General features: G+C 37.9%; 1 long non-coding RNA gene across 2 annotated transcripts in view; it reads right to left on the bottom strand.

The window, feature by feature from the left end:
- LOC113094958 (uncharacterized) overlaps positions 1–18,302 on the bottom strand; it is a 23,893-nt gene extending 5,591 nt beyond the window's left edge. Inside the window, exon 1 of one of the 2 annotated variants that reach the window (XR_003288241.1) lies at positions 18,164–18,302. This is a non-coding gene — a long non-coding RNA (uncharacterized LOC113094958). Of the gene's footprint in view, positions 1–17,667; positions 17,880–18,163 lie in introns of those variants that run through there. The other variant, XR_003288242.1, reaches the window with a different exon arrangement.
- Positions 18,303–22,174: the final 3,872 nt, after the last annotated feature.

The raw sequence follows: 22,174 nt of genomic DNA, 5'->3' as shown, positions 1-22,174 counted from the left end.
TACTGTATCAGGTTTCAAATATTTCTACTGTATAGTTTTGGAGAAAACTAAAGCCAAAATCAACCCCAAGCATCTAAGTGCGTAAGCACTTTGCATCATGTGCCATTTCAAGCACTCGTACAAATCTTTGCTTTATAGGTTTGCTCACTCTTTCAGTTTATTTCTGTTTACAGTCAATCTGACCATTACTGTATTAAGTTTCAAATATTTCTACTGTATAGTTTTGGAGAAAACTGAAGCCAAAGTCAACCCCAAGCATCTAAGTGCATACGCACTTTACATAATTTCCTATTTTCAAACACTCATAAAAATCTTTGCTTTATAGGTTTGCTCGTTCTTTCAGTTTATTTCTGTTTACAGTCAATCTGACCATTACTGTATTACGTTTCAAATATTTCTACTGTATAGTTTTGGAGAAAACTGAAGCCAAAATCAACCCCAAGCATCTAAGTGCATAAGCACTTTACATCATGTCCATTTTCAACCACTCATAAAAATCTTTGCTTTATAGGTTTGCTCGTTCTTTCAGTTTATTTCTGTTTACAGACAATCTGACCATTACTGTATTAAGTTTCAAATATTTCTACTGTATAGTTTTGGAGAAAACTAAAGCCAAAATCAACCCCAAGCATCTAAGTGCATACGCACTTTACATAACTTCCTATTTTCAAACACTCATAAAAATCTTTGCTTTATAGGTTTGCTCGTTCTTTCAGTTTATTTCTGTTTACAGTCAATCTGTCCATTACTGTATTACGTTTCAAATATTCTACTGTATAGTTTTGGAGAAAACTGAAGCCAAAATCAACCCCAAGCATCTAAGTGCATACGCACTTTACATAACTTCCTATTTTCAAACACTCATAAAAATCTTTGCTTTATAGGTTTGCTCGTTCTTTCAGTTTATTTCTGTTTACAGTCAATCTGTCCATTACTGTATTACGTTTCAAATATTTCTACTGTATAGTTTTGGAGAAAACTGAAGCCAAAATCAACCCCAAGCATCTAAGTGCATAAGCACTTTACATCATGTGCCATTTTCAAGCACTCATAAAAATCTTTGCTTTATAGGTTTGCTCACTCTTTCAGTTTATTTCTGTTTACAGTCAATCTGACCATTACTGTATTCATTTTAAATAATTCTACTGTATAGTTTTGGAGAAAACTAAAGACAAAATCAACCCCAAGCATCGAAGTGCATAAGCACTTTACATCATGTCCCATTTTCAAGAACTCATAAAACCTTTGCTTTATAGGTTTGCTCGTTCTTTCAGTTTATGTCTGTTTACAGTCAATCTGACCATTACTGTATTCATTTTTAAATAATTCTACTGTATAGTTTTGGAGAAAACTAAAGACAAAATCAACCCCAAGCATCGAAGTGCATAAGCACTTTACATCATGTGCCATTTCAAGCACTCATAAAAATCTTTGCTTTATAGGTTTGCCCACGCTTTCAGTTTATTTCTGTTTACAGTCAATCTGACCATTACTGTATTCATTTTTAAATAATTCTACTGTATAGTTTTGGAGAAAACTAAAGACAAAATCAACCCCAAGCATCGAAGTGCATAAGCACTTTACATCATGTCCCATTTTCAAGCACTCATAAAACCTTTGCTTTATAGGTTTGCTCGTTCTTTCAGTTTATTTCTGTTTACAGTCAATCTGACCATTACTGTATCAAGTTTCAAATATTTCTACTGTATAGTTTTGGAGAAAACTAAAGCCAAAATCAACCCCAAGCATCTAAGTGCGTAAGCACTTTGCATCATGTGCCATTTTCAAGCACTCGTACAAATCTTTGCTTTATAGGTTTGCTCACTCTTTCAGTTTATTTCTGTTTACAGTCAATCTGACCATTACTGTATTAAGTTTCAAATATTTCTACTGTATAGTTTTGGAGAAAACTAAAGCCAAAATCAACCCAAGCATCTAAGTGCATAAGCACTTTACATCATTTCCTATATTCAGGCACTCATAAAAATCTTTGCTTTATAGGTTTGCTCACTCTTTCAGTTTATTTCTGTTTACAGTCAATCTGACCATTACTGTATTAAGTTTTAAATATTTCTACTGTATAGTTTTGGAGAAAACTAAAACCAAATTCACCCCAAGCATCTAAGTACATAAACACTTATCCATGTCTTTCAAGCACTAATAAAAATCTTTGCTTTATAGGTTTGCTCGTTCTTTCTGTTTATTTCTGTTTACAGTCAATCTGACCATTACTGTATTAAGTTTCAAATATTTCTACTGTATAGTTTTGGAGAAAACTGAAGCCAAAATCAACCCCAAGCATCTAAGTGCATAAGCACTTTACATCATGTGCCATTTCAAGCACTCATAAAAATCTTTGCTTTATAGGTTTGCTCACTCTTTCAGTTTATTTCTGTTTACAGTCAATCTGACCATTACTGTATTCATTTTAAATAATTCTACTGTATAGTTTTGGAGAAAACTAAAGCCAAAATCAACCCCAAGCATCGAAGTGCATAAGCACTTTACATCATGTCCCATTTTCAAGCACTCATAAAAACCTTTGCTTTATAGGTTTGCTCGTTCTTTCTGTTTATTTCTGTTAACAGTCAATCTGACCATTACTGTATCAAGTTTCAAATATTTCTACTGTATAGTTTTGGAGAAAACTAAATGCCAAAATCAACCTCAAGCATCTAAGTGCATAAGCACTTTACATCATGTCCCATGTTTCAAGCACTCATAAAAATCTTTGCTTTATAGGTTTGCTTGTTTTTTCAGTTTATTTCTGTTTACAGTCAATCTGACCATTACTGTATTCATTTTTAAATAATTCTACTGTATAGTTTTGGAGAAAACTAAAGACAAAATCAACCCCAAGCATCTAAGTGCATAAGCACTTTACATCATGTCCCATGTTTAAGCACTCATAAAAATCTTTGCTTTATAGGTTTGCTCACTCTTTCAGTTTATTTCTGTTTACAGTCAATCTGACCATTACTGTATCAAGTTTCAAATATTTCCACTGTATAGTTTTGGAGAAAACTAAAGCCAAAATCAACCCCAAGCATCTAAGTGCATAAGCACTTTGCATCATGTGCCATTTTCAAGCACTCATAAAAATCTTTGCTTTATAGGTTTGCTCGTTCTTTCAGTTTATTTCTGTTTACAGTCAATCTGACCATTACTGTATTAAGTTCAAATATTTCTACTGTATAGTTTTGGAGAAAACTAAAGCCAAAATCAACCCCAAGCATCTAAGTGCATAAGCACTTTACATCATGTCCATTTTCAAGCACTCATAAAAATCTTTGCTTTATAGGTTTGCTCGTTCTTTCAGTTTATTTCTGTTTACAGTCAATCTGACCATTACTGTATTAAGTTTCAAATATTTCTACTGTATAGTTTTGGAGAAAACTAAAGCCAAAATCAACCCCAAGCATCTAAGTGCATAAGCACTTTGCATCATGTCCATTTTCAACCACTCATAAAAATCTTTGCTTTATAGGTTTGCTCGTTCTTTCAGTTTATTTCTGTTTACAGTCAATCTGACCATTACTGTATTAGTTTCAAATATTCTACTGTATGTTTTGGAGAAACTAAGCCAAAATCAACCCCAAGCATCTAAGTGCATAAGCACTTTGCATCATGTCCATTTTCAAGCACTCATAAAAATCTTTGCTTTATAGGTTTGCTCGTTCTTTCAGTTTATTTCTGTTTACAGTCAATCTGACCATTACTGTATTAAGTTTCAAATATTTCTACTGTATAGTTTTGGAGAAAACTAAAGCCAAAATCAACCCCAAGCATCTAAGTGCATAAGCACTTTACATCATGTCCATTTTCAAGCACTCATAAAAATCTTTGCTTTATAGGTTTGCTCGTTCTTTCAGTTTATTTCTGTTTACAGTCAATCTGACCATTACTGTATTAAGTTTTAAATATTTCTACTGTATAGTTTTGGAGAAAACTAAAGCCAAAATCACCCCAAGCATCTAAGTGCATAAGCACTTTATCATGTCCATTTCAAGCACTCATAAAAATCTTTGCTTTATAGGTTTGCTCGTTCTTTCTGTTTATTTCTGTTTACAGTCAATCTGACCATTACTGTATTAAGTTTCAAATATTTCTACTGTATAGTTTTGGAGAAAACTGAAGCCAAAATCAACCCCAAGCATCTAAGTGCATAAGCACTTTGCATCATGTGCCATTTCAAGCACTCATAAAAATCTTTGCTTTATAGGTTTGCTCACTCTTTCAGTTTATTTCTGTTTACAGTCAATCTGACCATTACTGTATTCAGTTTCAAATATTTCTACTGTATAGTTTTGGAGAAAACTAAAGACAAAATCAACCCCAAGCATCTAAGTGCATAAGCACTTTACATCATGTCCCATTTTCAAGCACTCATAAAAATCTTTGCTTTATAGGTTTGCTCGTTCTTTCTGTTTATTTCTGTTTAACAGTCAATCTGACCATTACTGTATTAAGTTTCAAATATTTCTACTGTATAGTTTTGGAGAAAACTAATGCCAAAATCAACCTCAAGCATCTAAGTGCATAAGCACTTTACATCATGTCCCATGTTTAAGCACTCATAAAAATCTTTGCTTTATAGGTTTGCTCGTTTTTTCAGTTTATTTCTGTTTACAGTCAATCTGCCATTACTGTATTAAGTTTTAAATATTTCTACTGTATAGTTTTGGAGAAAACTAAAGCCAAAATCAACCTCAAGCATCTAAGTGCATAAGCACTTTACATCATTTCCCATTTTCAAAGCACTCATAAAAATCTTTGCTTTATAGGTTTGCTCGTTCTTTCAGTTTATTTCTGTTTACAGTCAATCTGTCCATTACTGTATTAAGTTTCAAATATTTCTACTGTATAGTTTTGGAGAAAACTAAAGCCAAAATCAACCTCAAGCATCTAAGTGCATACGCACTTTACATAATTTCCTATTTTCAAACACTCATAAAAATCTTTGCTTTATAGGTTTGCTCTTCTTTCTGTTTATTTCTGTTTACAGTCAATCTGTCCATTACTGTATTAAGTTTCAAATATTTCTACTGTATAGTTTTGGAGAAAACTAAAGCCAAAATCAACCCCAAGCATCTGAGTGCATAAGCACTTTGCATCATGTCCCATTTTCAAGCACTCATAAAAATCTTTGTTTTATAGGTTTGCTCGTTCTTTCAGTTTATTTCTGTTTACAGTCAATCTGACCATTACTCTGTCAAGTTGCAAATATTTCTACTGTATAGTTTTGGAGAAAACTGAAGCCAAAATCAACCCCAAGCATCTAAGTGCATAAGCACTTTACATCATGTGCCATTTTCAAGCACTCATAAAATCTTTGCTTTATAGGTTTGCTCGTTCTTTCAGTTTATTTCTGTTTACAGTCAATCTGACCATTACTGTATAAGTTTCAAATATTCTACTGTATAGTTTTGGAGAAAACTAAAGCCAAAATCAACCCCAAGCATCTAAGTGCATAAGCACTTTACATCATGTGCCCATTTTCAAGCACTCATAAAAATCTTTGCTTTTATAGGTTTGCTCGTTCTTTCAGTTTATTTCTGTTTACAGTCAATCTGACCATTACTGTATTAAGTTTCAAATATTTCTACTGTATAGTTTTGGAGAAAACTAAAACCAAATTCACCCCAAACATCTACAGTAAGTACATAAACACTTATCCAGTTACTTTTCAGGAACTCGAGCTGCGTCGTAGCGCTTTGGGGAAAGTCCCTGACGAGACCTACTCTGAATATCGTGTGCAATCTTGTCCAATGGACGGGCGTGGCGTCACGGAGCGGGGTGACGTAGCGACCAGGAAGCTATATAAGCACGTGCCGTGCAGCTGGCTTCAGCTTCAGCAAGCGCTCTGTGTGTGCATGTCAAAAGTCTGTCCCGTTGGTCCTATTTATTGTTGTCTGTCCCTAGCCATTAAAACATCGCTAAACAGCTCAATATGCCTAAAGCAAAGCAAAAGACCAAACATATAAAGGGCGATTCCAAGCCACATTACAGATTGTTTGTTCCTCCCTGCCCTCGCTACATTACGAGCGGGGATACACACAGTCTGTGCGTGTCTTGCCTGGGACCGAAGCATGTTGAGTCGGCTCTCGAGGGGGCCGACTGTCCGCATTGCGAGCGATTGCCAATGCGGACGCTTCGATCCCGGAGGGCTCTCTTCGAGGAGGGAGCCTTCACCAGCGTTCCTCGCGATAAATTAAAAATCGAATGGCCTGCAGAAAAACATACTGAGCCGCAGAAAAGCAAGCTAGATGAACGCTTTCTGCGGCCGAGGCAACCACCTCCACGCCGGAGTCTACCGTTTTTTTTCCGATCTCCATGACGAGTTATCGAGATCGTGGAAGCACCCATATTCTACCCGCCTCTTTGGCCCCGATTCACTATACTATGGCAACGTGATGGGGCTGGGAGAGCACGGTTATAGAACGATGCCACGGGTCGAACAGACGCTCGCGGGCTATCTGTCACCCGGCTCGGCATCGTCCCTAAAGGCTCCGGGGTTGCCCACTAAGCCGCTGCGAGTTACATCATCGCTTGTGGGCAAGGGTTATGTGGCAGCAGGTCAGGCTGGGGCTTGCCTTCATACTATGGCAGTCCTACAAGCTTATCAGGCCGACCTGCTGGGAGATGTCGATGAGGGCGGTCTATGGCAGCCTTAGTGGCCGCGGAGAGGCATTTGTGGCTGACCCTGTCGGAGATAAAAGAAAGAGACAGGGTCTGCCTTCTGGACGCCCCGCTTCAAGCCTCGGGCCTGTTTGGCGACACAGTCGACACAGTCAACACTGTCGTCGACAGGTTCCAGGAGGCACGCAAACAGGCGGCGGCATTCCAGAATTTCCTCCCTCGTCGCTCTCGTGGTGCATCTGGGAGATCACCACGCCACATACCAGCTCCTCATACCGGGAAGCGCAAAAACAGAGTGTCGCCGCTCGGGTTCCCCCACGACAGGACCGAGGGCCTCAGCGATGCCCTGAGTCGGGGACTTCCAAAGTAAAAAGGCCAGATTTAAGAACAGTCATCGAGGCCCGGAAGTCCTCGACGAAAAGATCCTGACGCCAGGGTCCAGAGGGTAGCCCCTACTGGGGTAGAGCGCGGTCCACCTCAGTGCCCTCAGGAGGTCGGTCTGCCAACCCTGCCAGAGTTTCAGGGCGCAGCGGCCTCCAGCGAGCACTACTCCCAGTTATTTCCGCCCGTGAGCGCAGCGGAGCTGGGATGCTCGCCGCCCCTTCGGGGGCCTCTTACACCAGAGGTCAGTCTTGAGAGACTGATTGCCTTAGTAGATTATTTAGCAGCGTGGAAGCTACTGCCAAATGTATCTCATTGGGTCCTGCGTACAATAGAAAAAGGCTATTGCATTCAGTTCGGTCATCCACCACCGAAGTTCAACGGGGTTACACCGACTGTGGTCGGCCCCCGGACAGGCTCTGGTTATGGAACAAGAAGTGAATATCCTATTAAGGAAGGAGGCCATCGAGGTGGTCCCTCCTCTAGACAGGGAATCCGGATTTTACAGCCGGTATTTCATAGTTCCAAAGAAGGATGGGGGGTTGCGTCCGATCATAGACTTACGTCACCTGAACTGCTCAGTTATGTCACTGAAGTTCAAAATGCTCACTGTCAAGCAGGTTGTAGCTCAAATCAGATCCGAGGACTGGTTTGTCACAATAGATCTCAAAGACGCATACTTCCACATATCCATCCTTCCACAACACAGGAAGTTTCTGAGGTTCGCTTTCGGGGGCAAAGCTTATCAATATCGAGTACTTCCCTTCGGCCTTGCACTCTCACCCCGCACGTTCACGAAATGTGTAGATGCGGCTCTGGTATCCCTCCGTATGCAGGGCATCCGCATTCTAAATTATATCGACGATTGGTTGATCCTAGCTCAATCAGAGCAGATGGCGGTTCGACATCGAGATGTCGTTCTCGCACACATGGGGGAGCTGGGTTTGAGACTAAATGCCAAGAAGAGTGTACTTTCTCCAGTTCAGAGAACCACCTATCTAGGCGTAGTGTGGGATTTGACCACGATGCAGGCACGTCTGTCTCCTGCTCGGATCGAGTCGATCCTCACATCAGTCGAGAGAGTCAAAGAAGGCCAGTCACTCACTGTCAAACAATTCCAGAGATTGTTAGGGCTGATGGCAGCTGCGTCCAACGTGATACCTTTTGGCCTGCTGCACATGAGACCCCTACAGTGGTGGCTCAAGTCCAAGGGCTTTTCCCCGAGGGGAAATCCACTTCGAGTTATCAAGGTCACGCGGCCGATGCCTTCGTGCCTTAGACATGTGGAAGAAACCTTGGTTCTTGAATCAGGGCCTGGTGCTGGGATCTCTTCGTCGCCGTGTAACACTAGCGACAGACACGTCCCTCACCGGTTGGGGTGAGGTCATGAGTGGCCACCCTGCCCGCGGTCTGTGGAGTGGTCGCCATCTGACATGGCACATCAATTGCCTAGAGATGTTAGCAGTCTATCGAGCATTAAAATATTTCCTCCCAGACCTGAGAGGTCACCATGTGTTGGTGCGCACCGACAACACATCAGTGGTCTCTTATATCAATCACCAGGGGGGTCTGCGCTCACGCCCCTTGTACAAGCTGGCATACCAGATCCTTCTCTGGTCCCAGGGCAAACTCCTCTCGATCAGAGCAGTGTATATTCCTGGGAGATTGAATGTGGGAGCAGACATACTGTCGAGGCAGGGGCCGAGGCCCGGGGAATGGATGCTTCACCCCGAGGTGGTGAAGCAGATATGGAGAGTGTTTGGCAAAGCTCAGGTGGACCTCTTTGCGACTCAAGAGACATCGCAATGTCCCCTCTGGTTCTCTCTAGTTCATCCAGCTCCTCTGGGACTGGACGCTATGGTACAGACCTGGCCGAGGCTTCGTCTGTACGCATTTCCCCCTATCACTCTGCTCCCGGGAGTTCTGGCGAGAGTACGCCTGGACGGGGTCCGTCTTCTATTAGTAGCCCCGTTCTGGCCGGGCCGAATATGGTTCTCAGATCTAGTCTCACTCCTCGACGGCTCTCCGTGGGAGATACCGATCAGGAAAGACCTACTCTCACAGGCGCAGGGCACGATAATTCACCCTCGCCCGGAGGTGTTCAAGCTGTGGGTGTGGCCCCTGAGGGGGCACAACTGTTAGCAGCTGGTCTCTCAACCGAGGTTGTTGAGACCCTCCTCCAGTCCAGAGCTCCCTCTACGAGGAAATTGTACGCCCTGAAGTGGAAACTTTTCACTTCATGGTGCAGAGATCGCCACCTGGACCCTGTTAACTGCCCAGTTGGTACAGTTCTGGAGTTTTTACAAGCTAGGCTCTCTGCGGGGTTATCCCACTCCACCTTAAAGGTGTACGTGGCGGCCATAGCTGCTTTCCATGTCCCTTTCAATGATCAGTCAGTGGGTAGACACCCCCTAGTTACACGTTTCCTCCGCGGTGCGCTGAGGCTAAGACCTCCAGTACGGTCCCGTGTTCCCCCCTGGGATTTGGTTGTGGTTCTAGAGGCTCTCTGTAAAGCTCCATTCGAGCCAATACAAGATATCTCAGATAGACATCTGACACTTAAAACTGCCCTGTTACTGGCAATCACCTCACTAAAAAGAGTTGGAGATCTCCAGGCCCTCTCGGTGGCCCCTACTTATCTAGACTTTGCCCCTGGTATGGCCAAAGCATTCTTATACCCTCGAGCGGGTTATGTTCCAAAGGTTCCCTCTGTAACACCACAACCTATCGTACTGCAGGCCTTTTGTCCTCCTCCCTTTCGGGAGCCAGACCAAGAGAAGCTAAACTGTATGTGTCCAGTGCGAGCACGCATACGTCCACAGAGCTGCCCTGTGGAGAAAATCCGACCAATTGCTTGTTTGCTACGGTCCTACTAACAAGGGTTCTCCTGCCACCAAGCAGACCCTTAGTCGTTGGATAGTCGAGGCTATCAACGTCTCTTATGAGTCCTCTGGTCTTCCCCCTCCTTTGGGGGCCAAGGCTCACTCTACTCGGGGTATGGCGGCTTCCAAGGCCTTCTTAGCAGGTGTGTCCCTCTTGGACATCTGCAATGCTGCGGGGTGGTCCACGCCCTCTACATTTGTCAGATTCTACGATCTTGATATGCGAGCCGCTCCGGGCTCTTCTGTTCTCTCGCCTTAGCTGTGCTCTACGGATACACACTAGGCAGGGATTTGGTAGTCTGGCAGCGTGGGCACATCGTTCCCCAAAGCGCTTCGACGCAGCTCGAGTTCCTGAAAAGGAACGCCTCAAGGTTACGTATGTAACCCTAGTTCCTTGAAGGAACGAGACGCTGCGTCGCAGAGCCATACTCCCGGCACCCCTGCCGGCGCTTGCTTCCCTACTCGAAGCTGAAGCCAGCTGCACGGCACGTGCTTATATAGCTTCCTGGTCGCTACGTCACCCCGCTCCGTGACGCCACGCCCGTCCATTGGACAAGATTGCACACGATATTCAGAGTAGGTCTCGTCAGGGACTTTCCCCAAAGCGCTACGACGCAGCTCGAGTTCCTGAAAAGTAACTGGATAAGTGTTTATGTACTTACTGTAGATGTTTGGGGTGAATTTGGTTTTAGTTTTCTCCAAAACTATACAGTAGAAATATTTGAAACTTAATACAGTAATGGTCAGATTGACTGTAAACAGAAATAAACTGAAAGAGTGAGCAAACCTATAAAAGAAAGATTTTTATGAGTGCTTGAAAATGGCACATGATGTAAAGTGCTTCTGCACTTAGATGCTTGGGGTTGATTTTGGCTTCAGTTATCTCCAAAACTATACAGTAATGGTCAGATTGACTGTAAACAGAAATAAACTGAAAGAACGAGCAAACCTATAAAGCAAAGATTTTTATGAGTGCTTGAAAATGGCACATGATGCAAAGTGCTTATGCACTTAGATGCTTGGGGTTGATTTTGGCTTTTAGTTTTCTCCAAAACTATACAGTGGAAATATTTGAAACTTGATACAGTAATGGTCAGATTGACTGTAAACAGAAATAAACTGAAAGAGTGAGCAAACCTATAAAGCAAAGATTTTTATGAGTGCTTAAACATGGGACATGATGTAAAGTGCTTATGCACTTCGATGCTTGGGGTTGATTTTGTCTTTAGTTTTCTCCAAAACTATACAGTAGAATTATTTAAAAATGAATACAGTAATGGTCAGATTGACTGTAAACAGAAATAAACTGAAAAAACAAGCAAACCTATAAAGCAAAGATTTTTATGAGTGCTTAAACATGGGACATGATGTAAAGTGCTTATGCACTTAGATGCTTGAGGTTGATTTTGGCATTAGTTTTCTCCAAAACTATACAGTAGAAATATTTGAAACTTGATACAGTAATGGTCAGATTGACTGTTAACAGAAATAAACAGAAAGAACGAGCAAACCTATAAAGCAAAGGTTTTTATGAGTGCTTGAAAATGGGACATGATGTAAAGTGCTTATGCACTTCGATGCTTGGGGTTGATTTTGTCTTTAGTTTTCTCCAAAACTATACAGTAGAATTATTTAAAAATGAATACAGTAATGGTCAGATTGACTGTAAACAGAAATAAACTGAAAGAGTGAGCAAACCTATAAAGCAAAGATTTTTATGAGTGCTTGAAATGGCACATGATGTAAAGTGCTTATGCACTTAGATGCTTGGGGTTGATTTTGGCTTCAGTTTTCTCCAAAACTATACAGTAGAAATATTTGAAACTTAATACAGTAATGGTCAGATTGTCTGTAAACAGAAATAAACAGAAAGAACGAGCAAACCTATAAAGCAAAGATATTTATTAGTGCTTGAAAACTGGATAAGTGTTTATGTACTTAGATGCTTGGGGTGAATTTGGTTTTAGTTTTCTCCAAAACTATACAGTAGAAATATTTAAAACTTAATACAGTAATGGTCAGATTGACTGTAAACAGAAATAAACTGAAAGAGTGAGCAAACCTATAAAGCAAAGATTTTTATGAGTGCCTGAATATAGGAAATGATGTAAAGTGCTTATGCACTTAGATGCTTGGGGTTGATTTTGGCTTTAGTTTTCTCCAAAACTATACAGTAGAAATATTTGAAACTTAATACAGTAATGGTCAGATTGACTGTAAACAGAAATAAACTGAAAGAGTGAGCAAACCTATAAAGCAAAGATTTGTACGAGTGCTTGAAAATGGCACATGATGCAAAGTGCTTACGCACTTAGATGCTTGGGGTTGATTTTGGCTTTAGTTTTCTCCAAAACTATACAGTAGAAATATTTGAAACTTGATACAGTAATGGTCAGATTGACTGTAAACAGAAATAAACTGAAAGAACGAGCAAACCTATAAGCAAAGGTTTTTATGAGTGCTTGAAAATGGGACATGATGTAAAGTGCTTATGCACTTCGATGCTTGGGGTTGATTTTGTCTTTAGTTTTCTCCAAAACTATACAGTAGAATTATTTAAAAATGAATACAGTAATGGTCAGATTGACTGTAAACAGAAATAAACTGAAAGCGTGGGCAAACCTATAAAGCAAAGATTTTTATGAGTGCTTGAAATGGCACATGATGTAAAGTGCTTATGCACTTCGATGCTTGGGGTTGATTTTGTCTTTAGTTTTCTCCAAAACTATACAGTAGAATTATTTAAAAATGAATACAGTAATGGTCAGATTGACTGTAAACAGACATAAACTGAAAGAACGAGCAAACCTATAAAGCAAAGGTTTTTATGAGTTCTTGAAAATGGGACATGATGTAAAGTGCTTATGCACTTCGATGCTTGGGGTTGATTTTGTCTTTAGTTTTCTCCAAAACTATACAGTAGAATTATTTAAAATGAATACAGTAATGGTCAGATTGACTGTAAACAGAAATAAACTGAAAGAGTGAGCAAACCTATAAAGCAAAGATTTTTATGAGTGCTTGAAAATGGCACATGATGTAAAGTGCTTATGCACTTAGATGCTTGGGGTTGATTTTGGCTTCAGTTTTCTCCAAAACTATACAGTAGAAATATTTGAAACGTAATACAGTAATGGACAGATTGACTGTAAACAGAAATAAACTGAAAGAACGAGCAAACCTATAAAGCAAAGATTTTTATGAGTGTTTGAAAATAGGAAGTTATGTAAAGTGCGTATGCACTTAGATGCTTGGGGTTGATTTTGGCTTCAGTTTTCTCCAAAACTATACAGTAGAAATATTTGAAACGTAATACAGTAATGGACAGATTGACTGTAAACAGAAATAAACTGAAAGAACGAGCAAACCTATAAAGCAAAGATTTTTATGAGTGTTTGAAAATAGGAAGTTATGTAAAGTGCGTATGCACTTAGATGCTTGGGGTTGATTTTGGCTTTAGTTTTCTCCAAAACTATACAGTAGAAATATTTGAAACTTAATACAGTAATGGTCAGATTGTCTGTAAACAGAAATAAACTGAAAGAACGAGCAAACCTATAAAGCAAAGATTTTTATGAGTGGTTGAAAATGGCACATGATGTAAAGTGCTTATGCACTTAGATGCTTGGGGTTGATTTTGGCTTCAGTTTTCTCCAAAACTATACAGTAGAAATATTTGAAACGTAATACAGTAATGGTCAGATTGACTGTAAACAGAAATAAACTGAAAGAACGAGCAAACCTATAAAGCAAAGATTTTTATGAGTGTTTGAAATAGGAAATTATGTAAAGTGCGTATGCACTTAGATGCTTGGGGTTGACTTTGGCTTCAGTTTTCTCCAAAACTATACAGTAGAAATATTTGAAACTTAATACAGTAATGGTCAGATTGACTGTAAACAGAAATAAACTGAAAGAGTGAGCAAACCTATAAAGCAAAGATTTGTACGAGTGCTTGAAATGGCACATGATGCAAAGTGCTTACGCACTTAGATGCTTGGGGTTGATTTTGGCTTTAGTTTTCTCCAAAACTATACAGTAGAAATATTTGAAACCTGATACAGTAATGGTCAGATTGACTGTAAACAGAAATAAACAGAAAGAACGAGCAAACCTATAAAGCAAAGGTTTCTGTGAGTGCTTGAAAATGGGACATGATGTAAAGTGCTTATGCACTTCGATGCTTGGGGTTGATTTTGTCTTTAGTTTTCTCCAAAACTATACAGTAGAATTATTTAAAAATGAATACAGTAATGGTCAGATTGACTGTAAACAGACATAAACTGAAAGAACGAGCAAACCTATAAAGCAAAGGTTTTTATGAGTTCTTGAAAATGGGACATGATGTAAAGTGCTTATGCACTTCGATGCTTGGGGTTGATTTTGTCTTTAGTTTTCTCCAAAACTATACAGTAGAATTATTTAAAAATGAATACAGTAATGGTCAGATTGACTGTAAACAGAAATAAACTGAAAGAACGAGCAAACCTATAAAGCAAAGATTTTTATGAGTGCTTGAAAATGGCACATGATGTAAAGTGCTTATGCACTTAGATGCTTGGGGTTGATTTTGGCTTCAGTTTTCTCCAAAACTATACAGTAGAAATATTTGAAACGTAATACAGTAATGGACAGATTGACTGTAAACAGAAATAAACTGAAAGAACGAGCAAACCTATAAAGCAAAGATTTTTATGAGTGTTTGAAAATAGGAAGTTATGTAAAGTGCGTATGCACTTAGATGCTTGGGGTTGATTTTGGCTTTAGTTTTCTCCAAAACTATACAGTAGAAATCTTTGAAATCTAATACAGTAATGGTCAGATTGACTGTAAACAGAAATAAACAGAAAGAACGAGCAAACCTATAAAGCAAAGATTTTTATGAGTGCTTGAAAATGGGACATGATGCAAAGTGCTTATGCACTTAGATGCTTGGGGTTGATTTTGGCTTCAGTTTTCTCCAAAACTATACAGTAGAAATATTTGGAACCTAATACAGTAATGGTCAGATTGACTGTAAACAGAAATAAACTGAAAGAGTGAGCAAACCTATAAAGCAAAGATTTTTATGAGTGCTTGAAATTGGGACGTGATGTTAAGTGCTTATGCACTTAGATGCTTGGGGTTGACTTTGGCTTTAGTTTTCTCCAAAACTATACAGTAGAAATATTTGAAACTTAATACAGTAATGGTCAGATTGTCTGTAAACAGAAATAAACTGAAAGAACGAGCAAACCTATAAAGCAAAGATTTTTATGAGTGGTTGAAAATGGGACATGATGTAAAGTGCTTATGCACTTCGATGCTTGGGGTTGATTTTGTCTTTAGTTTTCTCCAAAACTATACAGTAGAATTATTTAAAAATGAATACAGTAATGGTCAGATTGACTGTAAACAGACATAAACTGAAAGAACGAGCAAACCTATAAAGCAAAGGTTTTTATGAGTTCTTGAAAATGGGACATGATGTAAAGTGCTTATGCACTTCGATGCTTGGGGTTGATTTTGGCTTTAGTTTTCTCCAAAACTATACAGTAGAATTATTTAAAAATGAATACAGTAATGGTCAGATTGACTGTAAACAGAAATAAACTGATAAAACAAGCAAACCTATAAAGCAAAGGTTTTTATGAGTGCTTGAAAATGGGACATGATGTAAAGTGCTTATGCACTTAGATGCTTGGAGTTGATTTTGGCTTTAGTTTTCTCCAAAACTATACAGTAGAAATATTTGAAACTTAATACAGTAATGATCAGATTGACTGTGAACAGAAATAAACTGAAAGAACGAGCAAACCTATAGAGCAAAGATTTTTTATGAGTGTTTGAAAATGGGTAATGGTGCAACAGATAGAATAAACTTTGATTAGGCACGATTTTGCCAATGATTTTTTCCAAAACTATACAGTAAAAATAATTGAAAATTAACGCAGTAATGGTCAGAGTGACTGTGAATAGGAATCAAGTGAAAGAATGAGCAAACCTATAAAGCAAAGATTTTTGTAAATGTTTGAAAATGGGACATGGTGTTAAAAAGCTTATGTGATTAGATTCTTGGAGTTGAATTTGGCTTTAGTTTTCTCCAAAACTATACAGTAGAAATATTTGAAAATTAATATATCAATGGTAAGAGTGACTGTGAATAGGAATCCACTGAAAGAAAGAGCAAACCCATGAAGCAAAGATTTTTATGAGTGTATGAAAATGGGTAACGGTGCAGGTGCTAAAATGCACTTTTCTGGAGTTATTTTGCCATTAATTTTCTCCAACGCTATACAGTAAAATAACTTAAAAAATTAATTCAGTAATATTCTGGGTCACTGTTAAAAGTTATCAATTGGAAAAAGGAGCAAACCTTTTAAGGAAAGCATTTTATGAGTTAGTGCTTTTTATGAGAAAAGAGTGAAAATGCACATTGACTTTTGGAGTGATTTGCCTTTAAATTGTACAAAAATTTTATAATAGTTTTAACTTGAAAAAAAATACAGCAATAGTCAGGATCACTATTAGTTGAAAGGTATACACACACAAACAACACACACATACGCATTACATATTGTATCAATGTTGATATATATATATATATATATATATATATATATATATATATATATATATATATATATATATTATATATATATAAAATGTATATTTATAAAATGTATATATAACATATATATATATAATATTTATATATATATATATATATAAAATATATATATATTATACACACACACACACACACACATATATAAAATATATATATATAATATATATATATATATATATATATATATATATATATATATATATACACAAATTGATAAATTATGTATATTAATGTAAAATAAAAATGTTAATGTACAAAAATAATGTATTCAGAAACATTAATTCAATGTTCAAGTCATTTAAAAAAATGCATTATTTATATCATGACATGAAATAGCAATACATAAATATTCTGATGTCCCTTTAAGTTCTTTTTATGGGTTAAATGACGTTTTATGCAGATTTTATTTCATTTATTTTTTTTGGGAGGGGGTGGGCACCCGTGAACTATTGAAAATATCAGAAAAAGTATAAAGGAAACGCCGTTACGACAGCTTCTTTACATCTATTTTGACCGCTCCCTGCACCCGTACCGTCAGTGCACGATTAGACGCACAAACAAAAAAAAAAGTGCGGCTGGCTTGACCGTGTACTTTCAAACCGCGGCTGGCTTGACCGCAGTTCTGCTTGGTGTTCATCTTCAGTTCTCTTCACAGCAGTTCAGTCAGTGTACTGTTTGAGTAAATGAATTACACTGGGATATTGGTTTGTTTGAACTCAGAGGGAGTGTCAGCCACATTAAAAAAGTTAACAGCTTAAGTCATTTGCGGATTAATGCATATTGGAGATGTGAATCGTTTCAAACGATTCAGTTCGATTTGGTGAACTAGTTCAAACGGTTCACTAAGAAGAACCGGTTAAATCGAACGATTCGTTCACGGCACAAAGCTAAGAAATGTCGAGCGCACAAATCCTTGTGTATATCTGTCCAACAGTTTATCGATCATTTGTTTCTTCACGGTTTTAAATTCCATTTATTGTTGGTTTGATGCCAATTCATAGTTCTTGTAATGTGTGATCTAACAGACACACCGTGGCGAGTCGTTTAAAAACAGCACAAAACTCCAACAAAATAACCATTTTATGCAAATCCACAGCCCTTTATCTACAGATCAAGCATCATAATGTGAATATATCATATTGGAGAGAGTTTTACCGTGTATCCTGCTCGATCCTGCTGTAACGGACGAGGCGCGCGGTTTGAAAATAAAATGGAGAATGATTGACAGCCGCAGGGAGAGGGAAGAGGAGTTTCCGTAAACTGTAATTTAATTATCTAAATATAATTCTGTCCCTCAGATTAAGCTATGGCCTATGGAATGACTTCAGATGACTTTGTGAAATTATAATCTCTCATAACTGCAATCATGCAGACTGACGCGAAAAAAGCGGGAGGTGTCGAAAAGCGCGCTGTTTGCATCCATGAAGTTTGAAGCTTGAACATGGGGGTTTACTACTGCATTTCAAGTGTCAGAAATTGAGCGGAAAAAAATGTCTAGCATAATTATGCATTTAGAAATAATAGTGATATCCTAGTGATAGTTACATACTATCGAGCGTGAATGCTGAAAATACGAGGCCAGTCAGGTAAAACGTTAATTGAAAACAATAAAATAATAAACATTAAGGGTATACAAAGTTGATTATTTTACCTTCTTCATAGTTGCTCGTAGTTCTTCTGTGTCTCTCAGCCAGCCTGGAGGGGTCTGTTGAAGTGTAAGTTACTGCGGCCGCCGCTTAACACACAGTTCAACTGTAACGGACGTTTTTTTTTTTTTAAATTCTTTAAATAAACAGGTCAGGTGGTCAGAGAGCGGAACTCCAACTCAGCAATGCGCATGTGCAAACCCTGCTTAATTTAATAAAATTGCTTTGATCAAATGAATAAATTCAGTTTAATGGCCCGCTGCAAATCATATTGTATCCATGTAAAAAAAATGGATTCAACCATAAATATAAACTAAAACGTTTAGTTTAAATGTAAAAAACAATAATTTTAAGCTATTCCAACGACAAAATACACATTAAACGAATAACAGCAATGTTAGACTTTTTTCAGTGTGTCATTCTATCTAGCATTCTAGTGTTCTATCTGTCGTTCTGTTGTTCTGTCTATCATTCTATTGTTCTGTCTATCACTCTAGTGTTTTGTCCCCCACATGGTGTCCTGAACACTTTTGAACAAATTAGAACACAATTCCACATTTGGGCATGCAGTCTGTTATTTTGTATAATTCCTGTGTTAATGATGTGGCTTGCATTCTCCATAAATTTTGCTCTAAATTGGCAAGTTTAACTTATGATTGTCTCATATTAAAAAAAAAGGAATCACACTTATGGTCAGGGTCCCACCAATGGGAAAATTGTGATGCAGAGCACTTGTAAATCCAAATTTAGAAAACAGAAGCACATATGACAAGAAGTACTTTGATTATGATATGAAATGAAAGATAAAATAATTTTACCTTTAAACCACTTGCCTGTGTTACACTTCCCACTTAACCATTTTAATTACATTTGCCTATCTGAGTGAACATAAGCATTCTGTATTCAACCGTCCTCAGTAACATTGGCACTCTGCATTTTAAACAACATTAGTGTATTACTCTCAAGCTCTGGAGACAAAAAATGTTGACGTCAAAATCAAGCATTTTTTATTTGCAGAACAGTTTTTCTACCACTCCCTCTTTCTCTAACCCCTCTGTGTTTTTCTAACAACAGGGAACTTTTTAATATATGTATGTGAGCTTAATATGACTAATACACCCCGAAATCGTCACCATTTTAGCATATGCTTACAGACGTTTTTTTGGCTGTGCCTCTGTTCTTGTTGGCAACCCCCTTCTAAGTCTTCCATCTTTTAACACAAAGTCCTCCTGTAAGCGGCTCCACCTGTGTGTCGGTTGTCTACTCCGTAATGAGTTTAATGGCGATTGCTCAAGCTGAAACGTCAAACGGTGGTCTCAATCCTGGACGCAGGCGGCAGCGTCATTCCCTGTCAGGGTGAGAAGAGTGGGGTGTCAGGGTTGGATAAACTGAACTAGAGCAGAGGATTAAAAGAAGTCTTTTGAGGGAGGAAAGCTTGGCTGGAGCTAAATCACTGGAAGCTCATAAAGACACAGTGTCTCTACACATTGCTAAAAAGATGGAGGTCCAGACCTTTGGCCCTGTGATTTAAGGGGCCATGCTGTCTCTTTGAGTATTAAGAGCTGTTAGTAAGAGGGTTGCTGCTAATAAGGCCCCCATTTGGCTTCGCCATATAGGGCTCCAAACAAGGAGGAATGTGTGATTTTATTGTTAATTTGTTCAGAGAAGATAATTATGACTGCTTTTGTCACTTTAGTGCACGTTTTTCAAATTTAGAAACCTGCTTTGAGATTTACATGGAGTGTCTTTAATGGAAAGTATGTTTGTTTGTGTAGAGAAATATATGTAAAATTGGTTCTATTTTTCAATTGTGAACTTGTGTCGCACAATTGCCACTTACATTTTTCATAATTATGTTGCAATCACAAAAAAGTCACAATTGCAGGAAATTAAATTATGAGAAGTAACAGTTGTGACATTTGCATAATTGCAACTTTGTCCCATCATTGCAACTTTCTCCTAATTGTAACTTTAAATCTCACAGTTGTGACTCCTGAAATTGTAACTTTATTTCTTGCTGTAACTGTACCGTAATCATGACTTTATTTCTCATAATTACAAGTTTATTTACCACAGTTGTGACCTTTTCTTAAAACGTTAAGTTAAATTTACAAAACTGTGACTTTTTCTAGTGATTGCAACTTTATTTCTAATAATCACAACTTTTTTTCTCATAATTGCAGCTTTATTTCTAAAAAATGACTTTTCTCATAATTGCAACTTAAATTCTCAAAATTACAACTTTTTCTAGTAATTGCAAATTCACTCATAATCATAACTTTGTTTCTTATAATTGCCACTTCATATATCACAATTGTAATCCCATATTTCATAATAGCATCATTAGCCTTTGATTCACAGCATATTTTATTTTAAAATAATTCACATGTTCATTTTATTTATTTTTGGCTTTCCATATATCATTGTAAAATGCATATCGGAATAACCGATAATACAACTATAACCAATAATACAAATATTAGTGGATAACATGCTAATTTCAGTTAATATATAAAACAAAGTTTGTGGTTGCAACCCTGGATTTGGCATTCCTTGAACATATTAACATAATGAAATATTGCCACTGTAAATTAGACTAGATAGACTGGGACCATAAATGCACCTAAGTAGTGTTAAAATGTACACTTTAAGCATTAAATTGGCACTGCATTTTCTACTTTGTAGTTTTACCCAACTGTTCACATAATAAAAGTTTGATCTTCACAGTCTCTGTTCGCCACAAGGGGACGCTCTGCTCTGTGTAAGCTGTTGTCAAAACATCATGGTATGTATGATGTCATGCGTCTGGTGTCTGCAACCTTTTCCCATGCATTGCAGGCACATTAGCATTAACTCATTACACAGTGACACAGGACATCCTGGACAGGGCTGTATACAAACAGGACAGGCTGAAATGAAGCAGGATTTCTTCACAATCCCTGGATCCTGCATTCCCTTCCCTGCCCCACCTTTAACTCTCCCACTCACCAGACTCACACTGAATCCACGCCTGCCGTGCACAAAAAGATCTGCAGATATAAAACACCCATCAATCACAAGCCTTTGTCTACTATTTATTAAATATTTGGAAAATTAGATTATGCTTCAGCCACCAGTAAGACTTCAGTACACACATTTTACCATGTTTAAATTTATTCCATAGATGTTCCTCTCAAAATCAGAAGAGGAAATGCTGGAAACGTTCCATTTGAACCTGTGAACTTTGAACTACAGCTTAAATACTGTGAGAACAGACACACTTGCAAACACATACAGTCCATAAATGTAAATTACACTGAGGATGACAAAGAGAGGAGGGACTGGTCCTTTTCACCAGGGGATGGATTCCAAAAATGTATGTGAGAAAATTCTTCATAGGAAAACTACTGTTTCTTCTTATTTTCTAACTTGAACAATTTAGAATATTTTGTATTCCCAAAAAGACTCATTAAGAAAGTTTTCAAGTCTTCAGTTTAGTTGAGGAATTCAAAGAATAAAAAACCTCATGCACATTTGAAATTTGATTTAAGGTCCCTGCTATTAAAAAAATGTAATAGCTGTACCCACCTTATTTTTAAATGCAGAAGTTGTTTTCTGTGAATGTATGATATTTCCGATTCATTAGCCACTGTAGGGAAATAACGAGAAGAATAACAAAGTGCAGTAAACGGTAAAACTGTTTGCACTACAAACCAGTGTGTTTATAATTAAGACAATACATTAAAATAATATTGTAAGAGACACCAGTTTGCAATATTAAGCAGCAAACAAGTTTTTTGTATAGGTGAAAATAGCTGAGAGCAAATGACACAGAAGCCAGACACAATTAATTTACCAATGGCCGTGCCTGCTCCTGCGGGAAAAATACATTTACTTACTAAGTGCTAAACTTCTTGTTTTATAAGTCAACTTCATAAATAAGACATTTTGAAGATTATTGGTAGCCAAATAGTTTTAGTTCCCATTGACTTCCATTGTATTTTTGTCCACACAATGGAAGTCAGTGGGAACACAAA

The sequence above is a fragment of the Carassius auratus genome, unplaced genomic scaffold (genome assembly GCF_003368295.1).
Source record: "Carassius auratus strain Wakin unplaced genomic scaffold, ASM336829v1 scaf_tig00215543, whole genome shotgun sequence".
NCBI lineage: Eukaryota > Metazoa > Chordata > Actinopteri > Cypriniformes > Cyprinidae > Carassius > Carassius auratus.
The sequence above is the reverse complement of the archived record's forward strand: the minus strand, read 5'-3'. Positions and strand labels throughout refer to the sequence as shown.